The sequence below is a fragment of the Lissotriton vulgaris genome, chromosome 10 (assembly GCF_964263255.1).
Source record: "Lissotriton vulgaris chromosome 10, aLisVul1.2, whole genome shotgun sequence".
NCBI classification, from domain to species: domain Eukaryota; kingdom Metazoa; phylum Chordata; class Amphibia; order Caudata; family Salamandridae; genus Lissotriton; species Lissotriton vulgaris.
This window is the reverse complement of record NC_141698.1, coordinates 573557274-573578773: the sequence shown is the minus strand read 5'-3', so window position 1 is coordinate 573578773 and position 21500 is coordinate 573557274. Positions and strand designations below refer to the sequence as shown.

The following is a 21500-nucleotide window of genomic DNA, read 5'->3' as shown; positions in this document are numbered from 1 at the left end:
AAAACCCCATGCGTAATGTAGAGGCAGAAACAACGAATCGCAAAATAAAGAATTGCTATAACCAATGGAATGAACCTAGTGATTCCTTATTTAGCGAATATGCCACACCGACTCACTATTTACCGAATCGCAAAATAAGGAATCGCTAAATAAAGTCACAGAACAAAGTACCTAAAATCGCTAATACCGATACCATTAAAAATCGCTAACTAAGAGTAGCAAATTACCACTAACTCAAAGCAGGTGATAACCAGGTGCACAGCATATAAACAGCCCCAGAATGCATCTGCGTGAACACAATGGCAGCCCTCTAAGTCATTGAAAGGCAGATACAGATACAAGCTGCAGCTCAAAGGATCTGGAGAGGCAGGAACGCGTATACAGACTGCACATCTCACTATTCCAATTCACAGAGGCAGAAATCCATGAGAGGTACAGGCTTCACCCAACCACCATTCTGGACCTGATACATGACATACACCCACTCCTGGAGCACCAGACACCAAGGGCGCGCCAAATACCTCCACATGTGCAGGTCCTCTGTTGCCTGCACCTACTAGCATCCGGCAGTTACCAGGGGGTGATAGCTGTCGCTGGTGGTGTCTCACAGAGTTGCCTGTTGCACTTTTTCAAAAAATTCCTGGATGCCATTATGCAAGGGATGCACCACTATATCTGATTCCCCAGCACACAGACGGAACTGCACAAGACAATGCCCAGTTCCCACATGTAATAGGGTGCATTGACGGGACACACATACCATTTTGCCCCCCTCTGCTACTGAGTACATCTACCGTAACCGCAAATCAACACATTCAATCAACATACAGGTCATATGGAATGCATCCCAAATCATTACCAACATTGTTGCAAAATTTCCAAGGAGCACACATGATTCCTACATCTTCAGGAACAGTGGGATCTATACCCTTCTAGCTGGAGAAGGATACCTGCTAGGTAAATAAATTGGACACACCCTGATGTCTACCTTTGATGTATCTATTACTGACTGCGAATAATCTTTCTTCCTTTAACACCTAGGTGATAGTGCATATGCGGTGTGAGCATTCATCCTGACTCCATACCTCAACCCATCTACCCCAAGTGAAAGGCGATTCAATGTTGCACATAAATCAACGCGGAATGTGGTGGAGCGTACATTCGGATTCCTCAAAAGCAGGTTCCGTTGCCTCCACAAAAGTGGAGGTGCACGGCAGTACTCCTGAAAAATAATAGCAACATGTTCCATGCTGCATAACCTGACTACAAGGAAAGGAACACCCATGGAATTCACTGAATCAGAGGATGATAGAGAGGATTGTCCACAGCCACACCGCAGCAGGTGTCGCAGCAGCACCAGATAGGAGATACAGACGGGCTGAGATCACACACAACAATTTCTCAGTAAGTAATGAGACAAAGCGAGTAACTACAATAGCGTAACAGTGTTTAATTGACCTTAAGTCAGGCAATAGGACAGCACACCGCCACACCATGATGGACTCACAGACTCTCAACAACCCCAACATGGCATAGATACTCCCCATGCAATGTTCACAATCCCATCATTATGTAAAATGGGTTACTTCACTCAACTATCAATGTCAGGGGATGCCTGGTTTTATTTTCTGAGCCCACATGCAGAACTGCTGCGTTCACTAGGCACACTGTCCTCCCTAGCAGTCTGACCTGCGGATGGCCCTTGCCTTCCACTGCGGCTCCTGAACTCCTGAAATGGGGGAGTGATACTGCTGCGGCTTGTTGCCTCCTCACTTTCACCCCCAGCCCCGATCCTGTGACAAGGAGTTGCGTCGCCTGCATCACCTCCAGGGCACTGGTGACTGTGACCAATCCCCTTGTGACGTCACGGCTGCACTAGGCCATCTCCAGCTGCATGGCCACCGAGCACCTGCTGAGGACATGTGTGGCCTTGCACAGCCGGTTCACTGCCTTTCCTTGTTGTGTGTGACAGTTCGTTCACTTTGATCACCTATGTCACGTCCTGCACCTTACTATTTCACTTGAGCACCTGAAATACAGTGTATATATATATATATATTTAATTTTGTGTCTTGCTATGAGAAAAGAGTAAAAAATAAAAACCCAAATTTTATCCTACTACCAATGCTCCCTAGCGACTTATTAAATACTCGCTAATACCCTTGTTTTCCTTTAAGGACCACATAAGGCCTACTCCGAACCATTGTTCTATAAAATTATCATTCTACCCCAGGTTCTACTGTATGGGGTTTCCCTTGTATATAACAAACATAGCTACTGTATGTATCCTGGCTCTCTGTGGTAGAGGTGGTGGTGTAGGTGATGGTGGTGTTGGTGAATGTGGTGGTGATGGTGGTTTGACCTCAGCAGGTGACAGGACATCCGCCTCCAGTGTGTTGGGGTCCCTGGGTGTGTCTTCTGTCTCCCCTCCTGCAGCCTGGCGCGATGGTTTGCCTGTGGATACAGAATGTCCATTTACTCACTTGTTTAGCAGCATTTGCCTTACGATAAATATAATGACTGCCAATCTAACTGTCTATCCCCGCTTGCTTATCTTCCTTCCTTCCTTGGCCTTCCTTTGCACCTCCTGGACCGGGCATTCAGGATTCTCAGCGCCATGATGCTCCTTCCGGAGCAAACACTGCGCTTTAGAAATACCCCCTCAAATATCAAAATATCAAATATCAAATATCAAATATCTATTGATGTATGTGACATGCTTTTGGGTTCAGTGGACTTACTGCTATGCTATTAGATGCTTGGGACTACATCTCCCATGATGCATTGCTGAATATTAGCAAAGCATGGACTGGAGTGGGATTCTTGCAGGGTAATTGGGGATTGGGGTTAGGGAGGGAGGCACAGCATACTGTGCATGCATCTTACCTTGTCAGTTGGCTCTTGTAGCTGAACTGTCAACATCCCCAATGCCACTGAAGCTCTCCGGCTAGAGGGTGGACTCCACCATTTGTTCCAAGGCAGTCGGTGCAGGCGCTTTTGATGTCCCCCACCTGTCTTTCTGGCTTGTTTGAGCCTGTCAGCCACCCTCTCCTTGGCACGTTTACGGAGATCGTACCAGTGCTTTCTTAAATTCCTCCATCGAGCGCTGTGTGACACCGATGGCATTTATTTTCTGCTGGATTACAAGCCATATTTTCCTTTTTTTGAGATTCCGGAACGTGCAGGGATTTTTTCCCAAACAGCTGGTCGTGATCCTTCACCACCTCCTCAAAAAGTACCTCAAACTCCCTCTCACTGAACTTATGTTTTTGCTTCCTCTCTCCGGCATCCTTTCCCTTCTCCTGTGTGGCCATGTTATTTTTGGTGTGTCAGCAAGGTGGTTGCTGTGCAGCTCCTGGGGTTTTGCTTCTGGTCCCTGCCTCTCCCACAGGTTCAGTATCAGTGTAATTGCATGGGTGTGGCCATTTCCTGGTTGTGAGGTCATCAGGAAGCGCAGGATTGGCTGATTCACAGATTTGCGATTTTTTAAAATACCATATTCACTAACTACCGAATCAGTAATAAGGAATCGCTAATGCCGAATCGGTAATAAGGATTCAGTATTTATTTTAGCGTATATTACCAAATCGCTATCTTTTAGCGATTTGTTAGCTACATCGGGAATTGAGATTTCTTAATAGCGATTCATTAAAAATTGCTATTAAGAACTCGCAATTTGGGTTTTACCTACATCTGGCCCTGCAACACATAACAAACCCACATAATCAACACTGGAATAAACATCCATGCAAAGCATACATAACTACCCACATTACACCAGATTTTGATCTCACATGAATGCTCTTGTCCTCCCCTTCATGTGTAGATGCTCTCGAGTAACTGTAACATGCAATATTCCAGACAATAGAGCGTTGTGTACGCATGGATATAATGGACAACCCAGTGGCACATACATTCCAGTTACAAAGGTGAAAAGCTTTGAAGAGACTCATATTTGTACATGTTTTTTGTAAAATGTTTTTATTGAAGTTATATATACATGTATACAGCAATATAATACGAATCCTTGGTTAGGGAGTCACAGAAATAAGCACAGAGCCTGCAATACATTTATTGGTGCAGTGTGTTGAGTGCGCCTTGTCACAGCCAAGAGTGGAAAAGTGCCTGCACCATACATCAGTGGAGTGGAATCAGAGCATATATTAAAAGGAACAGAAAAATACCCACTAGTTTTAGGTCTACAAATTAGGGAGGGGCAGAGACTTGGCTATTTGCAAAGTACTGTGGTAGATATGAAGAGTTGACTGAAGGTGAGCGCAAAAAACACAAAATTGATGGACCGAATGCAGAACAATCAAAACATTTTCCCCCAGTCAAGAGATCTGAGTTAAATCCATCATTCTTTTGCTCACCATGCCACCCCTGTTTAGATATGGCTATATGAAACTCAGTCTTGACCCTGTGCCTCATGGGAACAGTCCAGCCTGAACTTCCAAGCCAGGTCCTTCCTGGACCAGAAACAAGCATCCTAGGACCGGTTTCGGGGTTTTACCCCTCTTCAGCCAGGATAGCTTGAATCCAGAGGCCCAGTGATCCTGGGACCCACCTCTGGGCATACCACGCGCACTTAGGGCGTGAAAGCAAAAGACACACAATTGATGGATGGAATGCGGAACAAATCAAAACATTCTCCCCCAGTCAAGAGATCTGGGTTAAATCCATCATTCTTTTGCTCACCATGCCACCCCAGTTTAGACCTGGTCATATGCAAATCAGTCTTGACCCTGTGCCTCATGGGAACAGTCCAGCTTGCACTGCCAAGAGAGATCCTCCCTGGACCGGAAACACGCATCCTAGGACCGGTTTTGGGGTTTCACCCCTCTTCAGCCACGATAGCTTGAATCCAGTGGCACAGTGAGCCCGAGGGTGAGTGGGCAGGAGGACCCACATGGTGTTCCCTCTCTGCTTGTGGCAAAGGAGGAGGAGGAGGAGATGGAGAGCAGGATCTGGGAGTTTTATGCCCTGTGACGAAGCATTCACGTGGGACATCTAGGGCCAGCACACATGGCAGTTGGATTCATTGGGGAAAGTAATCAGGGAACATAAAATGCAAGAATTGCGTTGAGTGTGTCTGACTCTTGTGAGATTGGGTATTTGCGCAGGTGGGGTGCCCCCTCAAAATGTGGGGCTTCTCCCTCTGCTTTCCTCCATTTGCATACAGAACCTTGACATGTCACCATCAGACGGGAAGCTGAGTCCCCCCACTAGAGGGTGAGTGCTCATCTATATATATATAAAAACGAAAGTATGTCTGTTTGTCCTTTATGCATTACTGCGCCATTTATCCGATCGCCATGAAACTTTGGGAAGATGTTGAGTACACTTCTTGAAGGTTTCTGGGGAAAAAAATAAACATTTGTTAAATATCGTCCCCCCGGCCCCACAGGGCCCTCATAATCTTTCCAATACTGAACGTTTACAGTTTACGGAGCGACTCACTTTTGCAATGACCATCAACAAAGCACAAGGACAATTGCTGCAAGTGTGTGGACTAGATTTGGAGAATCCTTGCTTCTCACATGGACAACTGTACGTGGCCAGCTCACGCATCGGAAAACCTTGTGATTTATTTGTGTACGCACCAGACGGAAAACCAAAAAATACTGTGTATCCACAAGAACTCGAATAAATTAAAAGAATAAAAACAACACTTTAAAAGGTTTTCCATATTAATATGAATAAGTTTCAATAAAAATGACACAATGTAAATTGAATGTTATCATAACAAGTTTCCTTAAATTGCCTTTCTTCTGAGATCGCAGTAATGCGCGACTGGTAAGCTAGTTTAGCTAATAAAAGATCCAGCACCACAAAGCGAGTCTGTACTGTGCACTGTTTCTCGCATTTGAAAATGACCAGGGCACAAGCCTCTCACATGTGTATGTTTGTAAGCTCTGTGAATTCTTATCATGCTTCATGCACCCCCTCCAGTAAGGGGCAAGGGCAGGATAGGGCCATAGCATGTGGCAGAGGTCTGGCTCTTCTGAATTGCAGCGGGCACTGCAAGTCTGCTGTGGAGAAAATGCTGGTAAGTTGTGTGGGGGTCAAGTATGCATGGTGTAGGTTGTGAAATTGTATGTTTTTGAAAGTGGTGTTTCTAGAGACGCTTTGTGGAAAATTAAGAGCATGCTTCCCTTCAGTGTCATTCACACCCTCCCCATGTCATCCTCAACATTTCTACATTAGGGTTCCAGGGGAGCTTCTGTGTAGTGTGGCCTCATATTGCTTTGTAGATCCATGTAACCAGATGACAACCCTATCCATGGAAATGAGCTTCTGTAGGGCAGTGTGAGTCCAAGGCCCCTCATTTCTTGTGGACCACAGAATAAGATGTGCTTTGCGTCTTTTTTCTGGGTGCAGGTGTAGTGCAGCGGTCAGGGTGCCTGACTTCGGACCACGATGTTCGCAATTCGATTCCCGGCGCCAGCGACAGGTTAGCCCAGCACCATGTGACTCCGGGCAATAGCTAGCTTAATCTTCCTGACAGCCCCCAGCACCGGGCCACCTCTCCGGATGTAGCTGTGACCTTTACAAATGCTGGTATTTCATTTGCAGTTGATGGCAGGTGCGTAATTGTCCCTATGGGAGGTCATAGTTTGGAGCTGTTTAAAGGAAAGCCGGCGGCCTACTGAGAAGAGCTCATCAGCTATGATCAGTGACAGGTCCTGTTACTTCTGCAGCTCTGCAGCCGAATACGTCCCAGGGTAGAGTGGGAGGCCCAATAATGGGAGCTCTGGAGAATATGGAGGGATATGTCACATTAGGAATCACACTGTGGTTATACATGTGTGTGCCTTTTGTATGTGCAGGGGTCGAAGGAGTCAGGCAAAAGTCGGAAAAGGAGGAAAGGTAGAGGAAACCCCAGATTGTGACTGCCATGACCAGGGTTGGGGAATGGTAGCATTTATCCAGATTTCAACTCACCAGTCATCTGATGACCCATTACAGCTGTGCCACCAGAAAGCAAGCTTCAACAGAGGGTGCCCCAGGCTGCCCTCTCAAGTAGAAAATTCTAATTTCTTCAAGGCAATGTGGCGGTGACCCCATCCCCAAATAAGCTCTATCAACAATGTATTGAGTACCCAGATGAAACTGCAAATTTGTGAAGTAGTATAAGTATTGGGGTAGAATCACCATCTTTGATAAAGCAATCTTCCCCATTGTGGCAAGTTATCATATTTTCACATGATTATTGTTGCTTGATTTCCATCTCCATTTCTCTGTTCATGCACAGACACTTAGAGCAAACTCAGTCCCCTGGCTCAGCTCTCCTGTTTTTATTATGGCCCGCTGAGTGCATTAGAGTAGTGGTACACCTAAGCTATAGAAGTTCTAATACCATACATTAAAACAAGAGACCCTTTCAAATAGAAATGCATATATTCCTGCCAATTTATTTTATTTTAGGTATTTATTATTTACCTTAGTATTGTGGACAAAACTGACTGCACTACTGATTAATGATGTTGTGAATCAAAAACAAATAGTTAATCTATGTAGATTGTAAATATAAGTCTACAATTCATAAATTAACATTTTTGTGAAACAGGCCCTTTATGAACATCTGTGAAAACGAGTTGACGTTTATTAGAAGAATGGCTGATTATCAAGCTGCAGTGACAGAGGAATATTAGAATATTACAAATACAGCAATAATGTGGGTCATATTTAAAAAAGCTACTGTTTTTAGCAATAGCCAACTCTTACCTCCCAATTATCCATCCTCCGACCTTGCCCAAGGTATGCACCTTGAATATCTAATCCACAGTATTGATGGGGCAGAATATCGAGGACAAAATATTTAAAAATTATATTGACTGGTAAGTAAGCCTGGATTTTTTATATTTATTCCACATATATGTACCTAAACAACACCTATATCTTCAAGGTGCGCAGGAATAGTGAATCTATACTCCCTCTATCCACTTTCCTTTCAATATTTCAAGGTTGTTTTCACAATTACATTATGAACAGTAATGGATGTCGATTCACTAAAAGGCATTGGGGTAGCGGAAGTGACATCATACGCCATTTAACCTTACAAACATCACAGGTAGTGACAACAAATAACCTTTGATCCTCAATTTTCCCAGGAGGTTATATTACATGAACTTAATGCTGTTGGCATCATGATAAGTGACACTGTTGAAGAAAATGCATGATTATTATAACAACACAAAACAGCACGAACACAGGAAACTGCCATCATCTTTGAAAGTTCTGGGGTGTAATACTAGCCCTAAATTACAGTAACCAGGTGAAGCAAGTAAGCCAGACCTCCTGCCCCAAAGATTTTTTTTTTAAATGGGGCTATATATTGCATTTTGAATTACAATGTTCACCTACATTTGTTAAAAAAACCATAAGCTCTGAAGGGACCCATCAAATATTCCAGTAATTTCATAACGTGCCAAAGAAACCTGACACTCACCTGTGGTTTACCTCGTTTTTTCAACATACGTCCCAATCTATATATATATATTAAAACGAAAGTATGTCTGTCTGTCTGTTTGTCCTTTATGCATCTACACCATTCATCCGATCACCATGAAACTTTGGGAAGTTGTAGAGTACACTCCCGCAAAGGTTTCTGTCAAAAGATTTTTTTTAAATCGGCCCCCCAGGGCCCTAATAATCTTTCGAATACTGAAAAAGACAGCAAATTTGCGAGCATCGTCGACAGTTATGACCCCCAAACGGAAATCGATTGGTCAATCTACTTCAGAAACAGATGAGCAACGGGAAGGAAGATTAGAAGCTGTTCGAATACAAACTGCTCAAGCCCGTAATGCTGTTCGTATACAAACAGCTCAAGCCCGTAATTCTCAAACGAACGAGCAAAGAGAATCAAGATTGGAAGCCGATCGAGTATGCACTGCTCAAGCCTGTTCTTCTCAAACGAACAAGCACTGCTCAAGCCGGCTCGAATGAAACAGGAGAGCAACCAGAATCAAGATTGGAAGCCAATCGAGGACACACTGCCCAAGCCACACTTATAAATGTTTTAAAAAATAAAATGAATAAGTTTCAATAACAATAACACAATGTAAATGTAATGTTATCATAACGAGTTTCCTTGAATTTCCTTTTTTCTGAGATCGCAGCAACGAGCTACGGGTAAGCTAGTCTGTCATAAATATTGTCCCAGGGGTAGCATTTTGTCATGGGTGCCCTAGTAGGCCACAAATTACATATAATATACCAGAACTAGAATATGGTATTAATGCCATCTATACAATATATAATAGGTGACCCTTATGTATAAAATTACCTCAATTTCTCTATGCCATGGCTGCCCTCCCTCACAAAATAATTACCTCCAATATACTACTGTCAGAGATTTTCCTCAAGTATGCCTGCTCTAGTATTGTACCATTATGCCAAGAACTACCTCCAGTATTAGTTACCTCCAGTATGCCAGTGCCAGTATTTACTATTATGTCAATAACTACCTCATCCTCCAGTATTGTGCCACAGGTGCATGTGCCTGTATTTTGCCATAGGTGATTCCATAAGATAATAATTACCTTCCGTATGCCAAAGCAACTGGCAGACTCACAAGTATAACAACCACATTCTCACTTACATTCACTCACTCTCACATATTCATTTTCACTAACTTGCCCTCACTTACTCATTGTCACTCACTCTCTTGATTTCATTCCCTAATTCTTACTCACTATCACTTATCACTCACTCTGACTCGCATATTCCCACTAATTTACACTCACTCTCACTCAAATTCACCCTCACTCTTCTCAATCATACTTTCTCGCTCACATTGATTCTTATAATCTCTAACATTCCTTCAAACATAATAATTCCTGATCTAGATCTACCTCTGAGTTTCCTGCAGTTTCATCATTTTCGGGGTGTGGACATTTAACACGGGTATTGGTACCCCTGGTAGAGACAGTGCGTTATACTTGTCTCTGTGACTGGGATTCATACTTTTGTAAATGTAATGTTCAGCAATTTGCATTGTCTGATAGATTGAACTGCCTTTCAATTAATATCATTTGTGGTCCTTCCGTGTCATTGTTGAAGTGCTTTCCGCTGAGTGTTCCTTGTGGTCAATATCTTTGTATGAATGATTTACAAATGTTGTCAATGTTTGATGCTTTTGAATTTGTGATCTGATTAAAACCATCCTGTTGAGAACACCTGCTGTGAATCTTTCTCAATTCTCTGTCATTCTTGTTGGGTTCCCTGTACTTACTGTTTTTTAGGGGTGTGCAGGAGCAAAGACAATGACAACATTGTATGATGTGAATGCACAATCTGCGTGTTGAAGGTAATCATTGGTTTGGCCAGCTCTATGTTCTCCCGAGGAAGACTACCAATTGACACATAACTCCATATTTTGTGTTGATCTCGATTGTCTTATTGATAGCCAGTACAGTGTTTTTCCACAAACACAATTTCATTAATTTACTTTGTTCTTTAATATCGATTGGCCACACCTGTAATTGCAAAACCATTTGCTTCCAACATGTGTCTTACATGTTGGATGGATGCCTTTGCATGCCCGACCTAATGCAAGCATGTCACATGTGTTTAAGATACATTTTATTGCATATTCAATGTGAACATTTGTTACTGGCTTAACTAAAAAAAATATTGTCGTGGACATAAATGCACAGTCGTTTATGGAAATTGCACAACTCCTCATTTCTTGCTCAATAACATGGAGAAATGATTCCAAAGTTGGCAGGTCTGGTTTTTAATCACACTCAGCATGCCACCCATAGTAAGTCCCTCTTCAGTTTCTTTGCTTCTGTTAAAGGCCAAACTCATTGCAAGGATGAACAGTGGCTTCTATTTGGCACATATTTCCGAGAAGAAAAGATTGTGACTGGTACTTCTCCCGAGATGTTTTTGTGCTTCTTCAAACCGCATCTGTTGTGCTGACACCTGCATGCACAAGTTTTGCTCAGTGGCACTATAACCATAGATGCCCATCTTGGCTTTTTTTAAAAAGAGGGGGCATATTACCAACAACTAGTGATAATTATCGCTAGGTTGGCTTAGCGGCAATAATTTTATCGCCGTGTAGCGACGATTTTTATCGCTTAGGAGCCTTGATATTATCAAAGTTTATCTCCTAAGCGATAAAAATCGGCTGAAATGCATGAATATCGCTGAAAAGTCAGCGATATTCATGCATTACCGAGCAAATGCTCTTAGCCATGTTATCCACCTCCCATTGGATAACATGGCTAAGAACTGCTCAGGGCAGGTGTTAGCTTTTGGAGATATTTGCGCTTAGCGCGAATATCTCCAAAAGTTGGTAATAGGAGATAGCGATGTTAGCGACTGTTTCCAGTCGCTAACATCTTGGCACGCCCACTTTGCATGTCATTAGTGATAAATATCACTGACATGCAAAGTGGGGCCCAAGATGGTCGCTATCTCCTACTAGCTGTCGCTAACTGGTGTTAGCGACAGCTAGGTGATAGGGAGATAATTTTATCTCCGCTTTTTTGGCTTTTAAAGCCAAAAAAGCGGAGATAAATCCCTTGATAATATGCCCTGTAATTTTCAAATAAAGTTTCACCACTCTGAATGGAGAGAAACTAATTTGATTATTTAAATCAACTTCTACTGAATGAAGAGGATGCATTTTTTAAACTGCGCCTACATTAGAAAAATAAAATAAGACACAAAGAAAATACAAATGAAAATCTACAATCCCAATCACGCTGATTTTAGAAATGGGTCTTTCCTTTAATGATTGTTACACACAAGTTTTAGACCAGGGGATTATTCAAACAATAAAAAACATATATGCATCATGTATTCCGTGAATCCTCATCTTCATTGAAAAAAAGAACTTTGTGCGCAGTGAGTTTAATAATTTTCAAATTGACATAACCTGGCCACTTTTATACAAAAAGATATAATAATAATGGTCACAGTAGGTACTGACATGAGTGCATCAATTGTGAATCTTATAAACTGGAGGCCTTGGCAATAATCACTTGCTACGTGGGTGAGGTTTCAATATCTCGATAAAGGCTGACAGGATGAGTCACAAAATAATCTCTGCCTGGGATAATTACCATTTCATGCAAGTGATTTACTAAGCCATTGAATTATGTCTGACTTGACATTTTGTCAATAGGTATTGAGAATAATGTAGAAGTGCAGGTTGGAACTCATCTGAACTTGATCAACTTTGTGCAGCAAACAGCTTACTGTGAGCGATGAACATTGTCTATTTGTGTCTGTGATGTGCAGGAGCAGTCTTGTGTTTTTGATGGATCTGGACCATGGCCCCGCTCCAGTCTCATTTGAATGCTCAAACTCTCTTGGTGACATCATCTGTCATTCTGTTGCCTCACCGCTCCTTTGTTAGTGGTTGTTTAACCCTCCCCTCTTTCCCTTGCTTGAATTAAAGGGCCGGATCTGTGCGCATGGCTTTCAGCAATGCTGAATGCCAATACACTGCTGAATGGCTGGCATTGTAAAGGACAAAGGGCCTTATTTAGAGTACGGTGGACGTAGGATATCGCCAAAATGTCTTCTATTCACCCTATTTAGAGGGTACAGATTTGCTGTAGACTCTAATTAGGACGAACAGGAGATCTGCTACATCTTGGAGAATGTCCAACATCCGCCTAACCCTAAAAAGGCCCAAATCCTATTCTTCCCCTTCACCACTGTGCCTAGAAGATTTCTGTGTCCTGTCTGCCTTCTGTCTTTCGTTGCCAGGCTCCGGTCTCGGTATGCAATTGAACAACGAAACGAGTCTCATAGAAGAGTGGTCAGTTTTTCCTTGTTCAATCTCCACAAATACCCTGCTCTCCAGTAGGGGGAGGTATGGGAGGGCGGGAAACAGCATTTACAATGCTGTCATTACATCGCAATACTATTACAACACGGTAGTTACAACGACCAGGTTATTAGTACGCAATGCATTTGCATCGAACGTCATTACAACGACTTGCTGTAGGTTTCACAGAGGTACTGGAAAAGAATTCCAACACCTTCCCTACCGTTGCGCAAACTTACTAGAAAGAGTAAATACTATTCCTATGTCCAGTGCGGCCCCTACTGTACGTCGTTGTAATGACTTGCGATGTAAATGTATCACGTACTAACAATGCGGTCGTTGTAACAACTGTGTTGTAAAAACACGCAAAGTTGTAATGTGATATATTGGGGGGGGGGGTGCGTAACTAGCAATGGCACAACCTGTACAGTTTCACTGGGGCCCAATGTTCATGATGGGCTCACTGAGCCCCTGGTCTTGCTGCCTTTGACTGCCATGCTGATGGGCTGGGTGACCCATTATGCTTGCATTGGATCCCTTTGGCGCTCTAGCTACGCCGATCATCGCCCTGCCCACCCACAAAGATCAGGAAACATGACTCAATGTGTTTTGTTAGGTCCATATTTATAGGAAATTTAGAGGACCATATTTGCTTGACAGCTGCATCCATCGTTTTTTTGCACTCCACACCACCCTAGGTCAGACAATGGCTATATGCAAATCAGCCTTGACCCTGTGCCTCATGGGAACAGTCCAGCCCGAACTTCCAAGCCATGTCTTTCCTAGACCGGAATCAAGCATAAAAGGACCAATTTCTGGCTATCAGCCTTCTTCAGCCTGGATAGCTTGACTCCAGTGATGTGGAGAGCCTGGGACTCACGTCTGAGAATACCCAGCCCACTCGGGGTGAAAATTGCAAAAAACACAGTTGATGGACAGAATGCAGAACAATGTCTTACATTCACCCCAGTACAAAGATCTGGGCCTAAATCCATCGTTTTTTGCACTCCACACCACCCTAGGTCAGACAATGGCTATTTGCAAATCAGCCTTGACCCTGTGCCTCATGGGAGCAGTCCAGCCCGAACTACCAAGCCATGTCTTTCCTAGACCGGAATCAAGCATCCAAGGACCGGTTTCTGGCTATCAGCCTTCTTCAGCCTGGATAGCTTGACTCCAGTGATGTGGAGAGCCTGGGACTCACGTCTGAGCATACCCAGCACACTCGGGGTGAAAATTGCAAAAAACACAGTTGATGGACAGAATGCAGAACAATGTCTTACATTCACCCCAGTACAAAGATCTGGGCCTAAATCCATCGTTTTTTTGCACTCCACACCACCCTAGGTCAGACAATGGCTATATGCAAATCAGCCTTGACCCTGTGCCTCATGGGAACAGTCCAGCCCGAACCACCCCCTTTTGTACCGCTTTTGGCCGCCATAAGTGTGGCAGGGTATGCTCAGACGTGAGTCCCTTGCTCACTTTGCCACTGGATTCAAACAAGCCGGGCTGAAGGCGGCTGGAATGCCAGAAACCGGTCCTCGGAAGCTTGTTTCCAGTCCAGGGAAGACATGGCTTGGCAGTTCGGGCTGGACTGTTCCCATGAAGCACAGGGCCAGACTTATTTGCATATAGCCATGTCTGAACTGGGGTGGCAGAGTGGGCTAAAGAATGGTGATGGATTAAACCCAGATCTTTTGACTGGGTGTGGGTGTTTGATTGATTCAGATGCTCCGTCCATCACCACCCCCTTTTGTACCTCTTCTAAAGTACTGGCATTGATTGTAGTGTACCTCTGCCAGACTCATCAAGGTGTGCATCATGTCTTACTCCAGTTGCGCATTCCCAGTAGTAGACAAGACTCCATACGAGTGCTACTCCACCTGTACTGTGGCATTTGATATCAGGCACATTCTATTTTTAAAATTTTAAATATTGTAGATTTTTTGTACTTATTTCATTTAAAATCTTACTTATTTCATTTAAAAAGAATTATTCTCTAAAGAGAAAGATAATGACAAAAAGAAACAAGCACAAATCCAAAAAATAAGTAAATATTTATAAATACGGTAGCATATATTAACTGTTGCAGGATCAAGAGGTGGAATTTCAATATTTACACCGTAGAGTCGATTTTAATTTTTTTTAATGTTTAATACAATCCTTTTGTAAGGATAGGCAGACCCATAGAACATATTCCTAGTCTGCATTCTTTTCTTTCCACAAATTGCAAAGCATATCACTTTCATTAGTTCTTTGCCAGGATTAAACCCTATTTGCTAGGGGCAAACTATCAGCCCTGAAATACAAACAGAGCCATATGACTTGAGGGTTGAGGCAACCACAAAAGGTCTGGTTTAATGTGGAAATGCATGCAAACGCAGGCGTACACAAATATTGTGCTGCTGGCAATAGCTTTCTTTACATTCTAGATAAGCACTTGAAAAAATCTATTGTAATGATACAGTACAAACAAGGACTGTTTTCTGTATGCAATATATGTATGAAATAAATAACTAAATGTGTGATTGTTGGAGAAGACCATCTTTTGCTTGGTATTCCCCCAGATTTGCTCCTTCATTTGCTGAACCCGTTCTTATTAGCCTATGACGATGCACACTTTACTCCTGCAAACCAGTGGTAACAAGCTTGTACTGTCCTCTCTAAACATGTTGGAACTGGCATACCCATAATTGGCATATTTAATTTACTTGTAAGTCCCTATTATATGGTGCCACTTGTACCTAGCACCTCTAAAGTAAATGTTACTAATGTGCTGCAGCACTCTTTAAGCCACCCAGTAAAATAGAACTGTAAAACAAGTATCCATGTCTGTCACTGCAGCCTGGGTGTGCACTTGAAACTGTGATTTCGACCTTGCAAACAAACATTTTGCCAGGCTTAACTGTCATTTTAAATACTTATATGCCACCCCTAAGGTAAAAGCCTATAGGGCAGGATGCATGGTTATTAAAAAGTAGGGTGTGTTTATTTAATGTTTTACATGTCCTGGCAGTGAAACATCTCCAAAGTCGGTTTTAACTGTGGCAAAGAAACAGAACAACACTGGTTACACTTTTACACCTTAAAAATGATTAGTTTCTGTTTGGGAGCCACTAGAAACATGATTAAAGGACAAATAATAATAGTAATTTAACTTAATTGTCAAGTCGGCTTTTATATTACTATTTTGAAAATGACAGTTTTAGAAAGTTGTAATTTTCCTGCCAAAGCCAACAGGGCCTTTCTGCTTGTCTCCAGTGTCACATGACTACTGTTGGCTCCCCTGTGGTGACATGTGGATTGCTCCCACAGTGAGAAAAAGGCCTGGGTGTGGAGAGGTATTTTTCGTACCTGAGCTGTGTCCAGTCCTTTCCTAAGTTTCAAATGATGCCTACTTTTTGGAACTGGCATCTGTAGCTCACACCTAGGTATTTGTCTTCCTAGACAGCTTGGTCACAAAGCCAGTGGGAAGGCGATCCTCCAGGAACTAGTTTGGAGTGAGCACAAAGAAGGGTTTGACTCTTATCACACCAACACCTCTATGTGGGCATTGGGAACTCTGAGCAGAGGAAGAAAGGTTCTGCAATGTTGGATTTGAGAAAATATGGATACAGTGGTATAGTTTACAATAAAACACACAGGAAGTGCTGCAAAAGTTGTGAGAGGCACCCATCAGAAAATGTACCTCATTGATTAGGGAGTTGCCAGGAGTTTCTACCACACACAGGCTGGCGCTGGCCATAAATGTGGGATCCCCAGTACCATCTTCAAAACATTTCTGGACCTGTGAAGTATGAGAAGAAGGACTGACTTGCTGTTTGAGGAAGTGGAAGGAAGCTGAATCAGCCTGCCTTGGACCCTGGACCCCAAAAGTGACACCAGTGTCAGTTGTCTTACCTCTTGTTTGAGCTACAGCGAAGCAACCAACTTCCAGAGGCCTCTCTCATTGTCAGTGCCCAGCTGACCAGTTCAATCTAGATCTGCCCTGGATCCTGCTACTGGCCTCTGTGGAAGTGAGTTCTAACCACCAAGTGGTGCCCACCAAGTCCTGGACCATGGCTGGTATAATAGTGTACTCTTCCTGACCCCAAACAGCAAGAAGTGGGACTAAACATTTTGTCTCGAGAACTGATGGAAACTGGAATCTTTGTTGAAGTTGCAATCATCAAAGTTGAATCGCTGGTCGGCCTCAGTTTGCTGGTTTGCCCCAGGGAAGAAGATCTGAATTCTAAAAACATTTCTGTGCCTGAATGAAGAGGGCTTCATCAGTATCAAAACTGAGCAGCACCCGATCAATGTCATGGTCTTCGGGGCAATGGCCTACAGACATCACCTGCTTGGAGCCTTCATCTATGACTGCACCAGAATTATTTCTTCTTTAGCCCTCTGTTGTCAAGCCCTGCTTTGGATGTAGCATGCAGTCTGCCCTGCTGCTGACTCCTTGATGATCCCTTTTTCTGCATAGACATTTCGAAGTCCGAAGGTAAACTTCCACAGGGACCAACCTGGTCTCTGTATCCGACCCGTGCTCCCTCATAGTAGGCCTTAAAGGATTCCTAGTGACCAGATAACTGCAGTTAGTGCCTTGAGCTTTTTGTTGCTATTTTTTATTAGTCGCAGGCAGAGCTCGCAGAGTTTCACTTTCACTTTCACTTTGCAGAGCTACATGAAAACTCAGTGAGATACCACATATTTCTTTGAATGGACAGAAAGCGGCACATTGTGCACATTGTGCACATTGTGCTGCTTGTGCTGATTTTTAATGGTGGGAGCTTTTACTGCACTGCAAAATCATTGCAAACTGCACCGGGGAGTACACCAGAGGGCGTCTCTTCTTTATGTATGAGTAAAATGTTCAGCTAACTATAACTGGTGTGAAACTCATGTTTTTTTCAGTGAATTTCAAAGGTTTTTTAAATGCTAATTCCTAACTATAACGAGTGTTAAACCTATGGTTTTTTCAGTGAATGTCAAAGGTTTTTTAAAAGCTAATTCTTAACTATAACAAGTTTGTAACCTACAGTTTTTAAAGTGAATTATTAAGTTTTTAATAGCTATTTTTTATAGCTAATAATAATTATAATTTTAATAAAATTATTTTAAAAATGTTTATTTTTCAATGTATTTTTTTTATCTTTTTACCCCGGAGCGCTCAGAGTACGCGCACCCGTAAACGCACCCATACACATATCGAGAGCACTATTCCCGTGTGCGAAAAAAATATAATTATGTATTTAAAGTAAATAATAATGCAAGACATTCAATAGCATACTCATACAAGTAGTATTTTTTTATTTTTATAAACCGTATTTTGACTCTAAACACATGTCCGAAAATCAAATAAAACGCCCTTGGAAGCGCCTCCGTAGACAATTTGAATGATCCAGTTGATGTGAATACACATAATGAACACCTTATTGAAGAAGGAGATGGCATGGGGGATTTAGAATTAATTGAATATTTGGAGTTCATTGAGTTCCAGGATTCTTCTTTGGAGACTACCAATGATGAACTTTCTGACAAATTAATGTTAGAAGTTCTTTCAAATTACGAAAATTCAGAATAATAAATTTATATTAAGTAATTAAAAAATGTTAAAATGTTTTTATTTTTTTTTAAATACTACGTGTAGGAACTTAATTCACCCAGATAACACAACAGCTCTTTTCAGAGCTACCCTACCTCTAAACACTCTAAATTCATTATTTAAACAAAAAAAATTCTCTGTTTTTCGCCGTGGTACGGGTACCTGTACGTGCACCCGGAGCGCACTCCGCGAAAATTTCAAAATGAAAAAAAAAGTTTTTTTGCCCTTCGTGGTCCTTCTAGGCCTCCCTCAGAAAACCTTGGGGGTCAGGGGGTGTCTACCCTGCCCCCTTTTAATCATTTCCCCCTTTTTTTTCACCTCTTGTGCCTCGATTCTACCGAGACACAAGATGGCGGACTCTCCGGACTGTTTGGAATGTTGACAGACACCCAAGAGCCAATCAGCTTTCCGCTCACGCACTTCCGTGGCACACTGGGTGCGCTCCCCGGTACGCATACCGGTAAGCGCTCGAAGCACGCATATAGATATATGTGTTTTTTAACTTACTTTTCATAAAAACCACTGGAGCAATTTTCACCAAATATAGAAAAGGCACTTCTGCGTACCAGTTCCTATAATTTTGCCAAGTTTGCTGTAATTCCGTTCAGCGGTTCGAGCTGTAGCCGTGTCTAAACGTCCTATAGAAAATAACATGGGGAAAACACGTTTTGGGACCCTCTTTTTTCTCGGCCCCCACATGACGAATCCCACCGAAACTTCCAGGGAAGGAGCGGAGTGGAGCTGGCCTAAATTTTGGAAAATTTCACATTCATTCCTCAACAGGCGCCAAAGTTATTCCGAATAGAATGTTGCGTATTCCCTATGGTAACTAGGTCCTAACTGTAACTACCTACTGGCGACTGCCAGTAGGTAATTTATATATATATATCACTTAATGAGAATGTCAATATATATATATATATATATATATATATATATATATATATATATATATCAAAGAAAGACTCGTCCCAAACTCCAACACTGCCAGATATATATATATATATATATATATATATAAATTGAAGTGTGCTACTATTGAATTGCACGCAATGTGTACCTCTTTGAAACAGTCCCACAGGACCATTGTTCTCTACAATATGTATACCCAGGGCCTGGTGGGATTATTGGGTTGGGCTTTGTGCTAAATATGTGCACTAAAGATACAGAGTTTTATATCGCAGCAGAAGGATCGGGAGATTGCTATAAATTCCTGGTTTAATATCTATTTCTGGGTAACCGTGGATGAAATCCAATAGGATCTACTAAAGGCTTCTGGAACATACGGTCATTTCTTTGGGTTCACATTTCTCCTGTACAGCTGCAAGAAATGTCTTCCCTACAAATGGTATTTCGGGAAAAATGTTTTCTATGATGACAAGAGTCTTTTGTGGTTTAGGAATTAACCTTAAAAGCCTAAACAGGGAAACTTGTAAAATTAGTATTTCTCAATTGTTCAATAGCAATTTTAGGAGAAGGTTGACCAATAATCTAAAAATGCACAGTTGGCTTTCACTGTGCTGGAATTGAAAAACATTTACTTGTGGAGACCATAACGTGGTGATCAAGATGCAGCAACAGAAAGGGAATAGGGCCACAAAGGACAGAGTCATAAAAAGCAGAGTCTGCCAATCAGTGTAACACCCGTGCACCACCAATGAAGTGTCCCCTTCATGCAAAGTAATGTGTTGCTTTGAGCTACAATCTAATTCAAATTGTGATTTGAATTGTATTGTAAAAATCCTACCAGTAGACTTTGCGTCTATTTTAATAAAGTGCCTAAAGTAAAGTCTTTGTAACTATGGGCTTTGGTTTATCTCTGGGGTAAGCTATGAATACTCTTGACTTACTCCTGGAATTCAGAGAAAAGACATAAGTAAGTGAAATTAAATGAAATAAAAATGTATATTAAACTGCACAACTAACCTAAAGTGTCTAGGCACGCAAGCTTGCTAACAGGGTAATACCAGGAGAGAAGGCTGGCCAGAGTTTAGAGACTACAACAGGTTGAAAAGCCAGGTTTTTAGATTTTTTTTCTAAAGCAGAGGAGGTCCACTTCCTTTTTCAGGAATAAGGGAAGGCTGTTTCAGAGTAGGGAGGCACTCCCTATAGAACGTTTATTTATTATTTATTAATACAATTTATAGAGCACATACGTTTGCCCGTGGGCGTCTTGGCGCTAAGATTACAGCATAGGATCTCTGAATGGTAGCAGCATTTGGCCATAAGGACTAATTATTGGTTAAACAACCATGTCTTCACCTGTTTCCTAAACTGGAGAAGAGATTGAGCCGATCGGATTGTTAGCGGGAGCGAATTCCAGAGTCTGGCTGCAGACACCGTGAAACGCCTATCTCCCCAGGTAACTGTCCTGATGCGGGGAATTGTTAATTGATGCAGCTGCATCGATCTCAGTTGTCTTCACGGGCAGTAGATAGAAAGCTGTTCTTGCAGGAACCCTGGGCCTTGGTTGTGAATAGCTTTAAAGGCTAAACAGAGTGATTTAAATTTAATACGATTTTTAATTGTTAGCCAGTGATAACTTTTAATTATGTGACTGACTGATTTGAATTTTGGGGTTCTGGAAAGTAATCTTGCTGCCGTGTTTTGGATCATTTGAAGTTTGGAGATTACCCGGGATTGTGCATTGGCAAATAAGCCATTACAGTAGCCAAGAGCGGAGAGCACACCACTGTTTTTCCCGCGCTCTCCGAAAGAAATGGGATGATTTTCCTTATGAGTCTGAGTTGTGATGAGCATTTGCCACTGTCTGATTGGCATGTGCTTCAAAATTGAGCTTCTCATCGAAGACTATACCCAGGTTTCTGACCTTGGCTGATGGAGTTGGTAAAACTCCTAGTGACGAAGGCAACCACATAGGAGACCATTGTGGGGCGATCTTCCCAAAAATGACTACCTCTGTCTTCTCGGAGTTCAACCTTAAGCAGTTGGCCAGCATCCAGTCTTTAATAGCCATCATACCTTCTTGAAACAGTGCCGCTACCTGTTCCCCATCATTATTGATAGCCAGCACCAGCTGGGTATCGTCAGCATAGGAGGTAAGGCTCATCTGGTAGGTTTTAATCACTCTCGCTAAGTCCAACACATAGA

General features: G+C 42.4%; 1 protein-coding gene across 2 annotated transcripts in view; it reads left to right on the top strand.

The window, feature by feature from the left end:
- Positions 1-21500, top strand: part of SHISA9 (shisa family member 9) — a 1229487-nt gene that overhangs the window by 997905 nt on the left and 210082 nt on the right. The window lies entirely within an intron of this gene.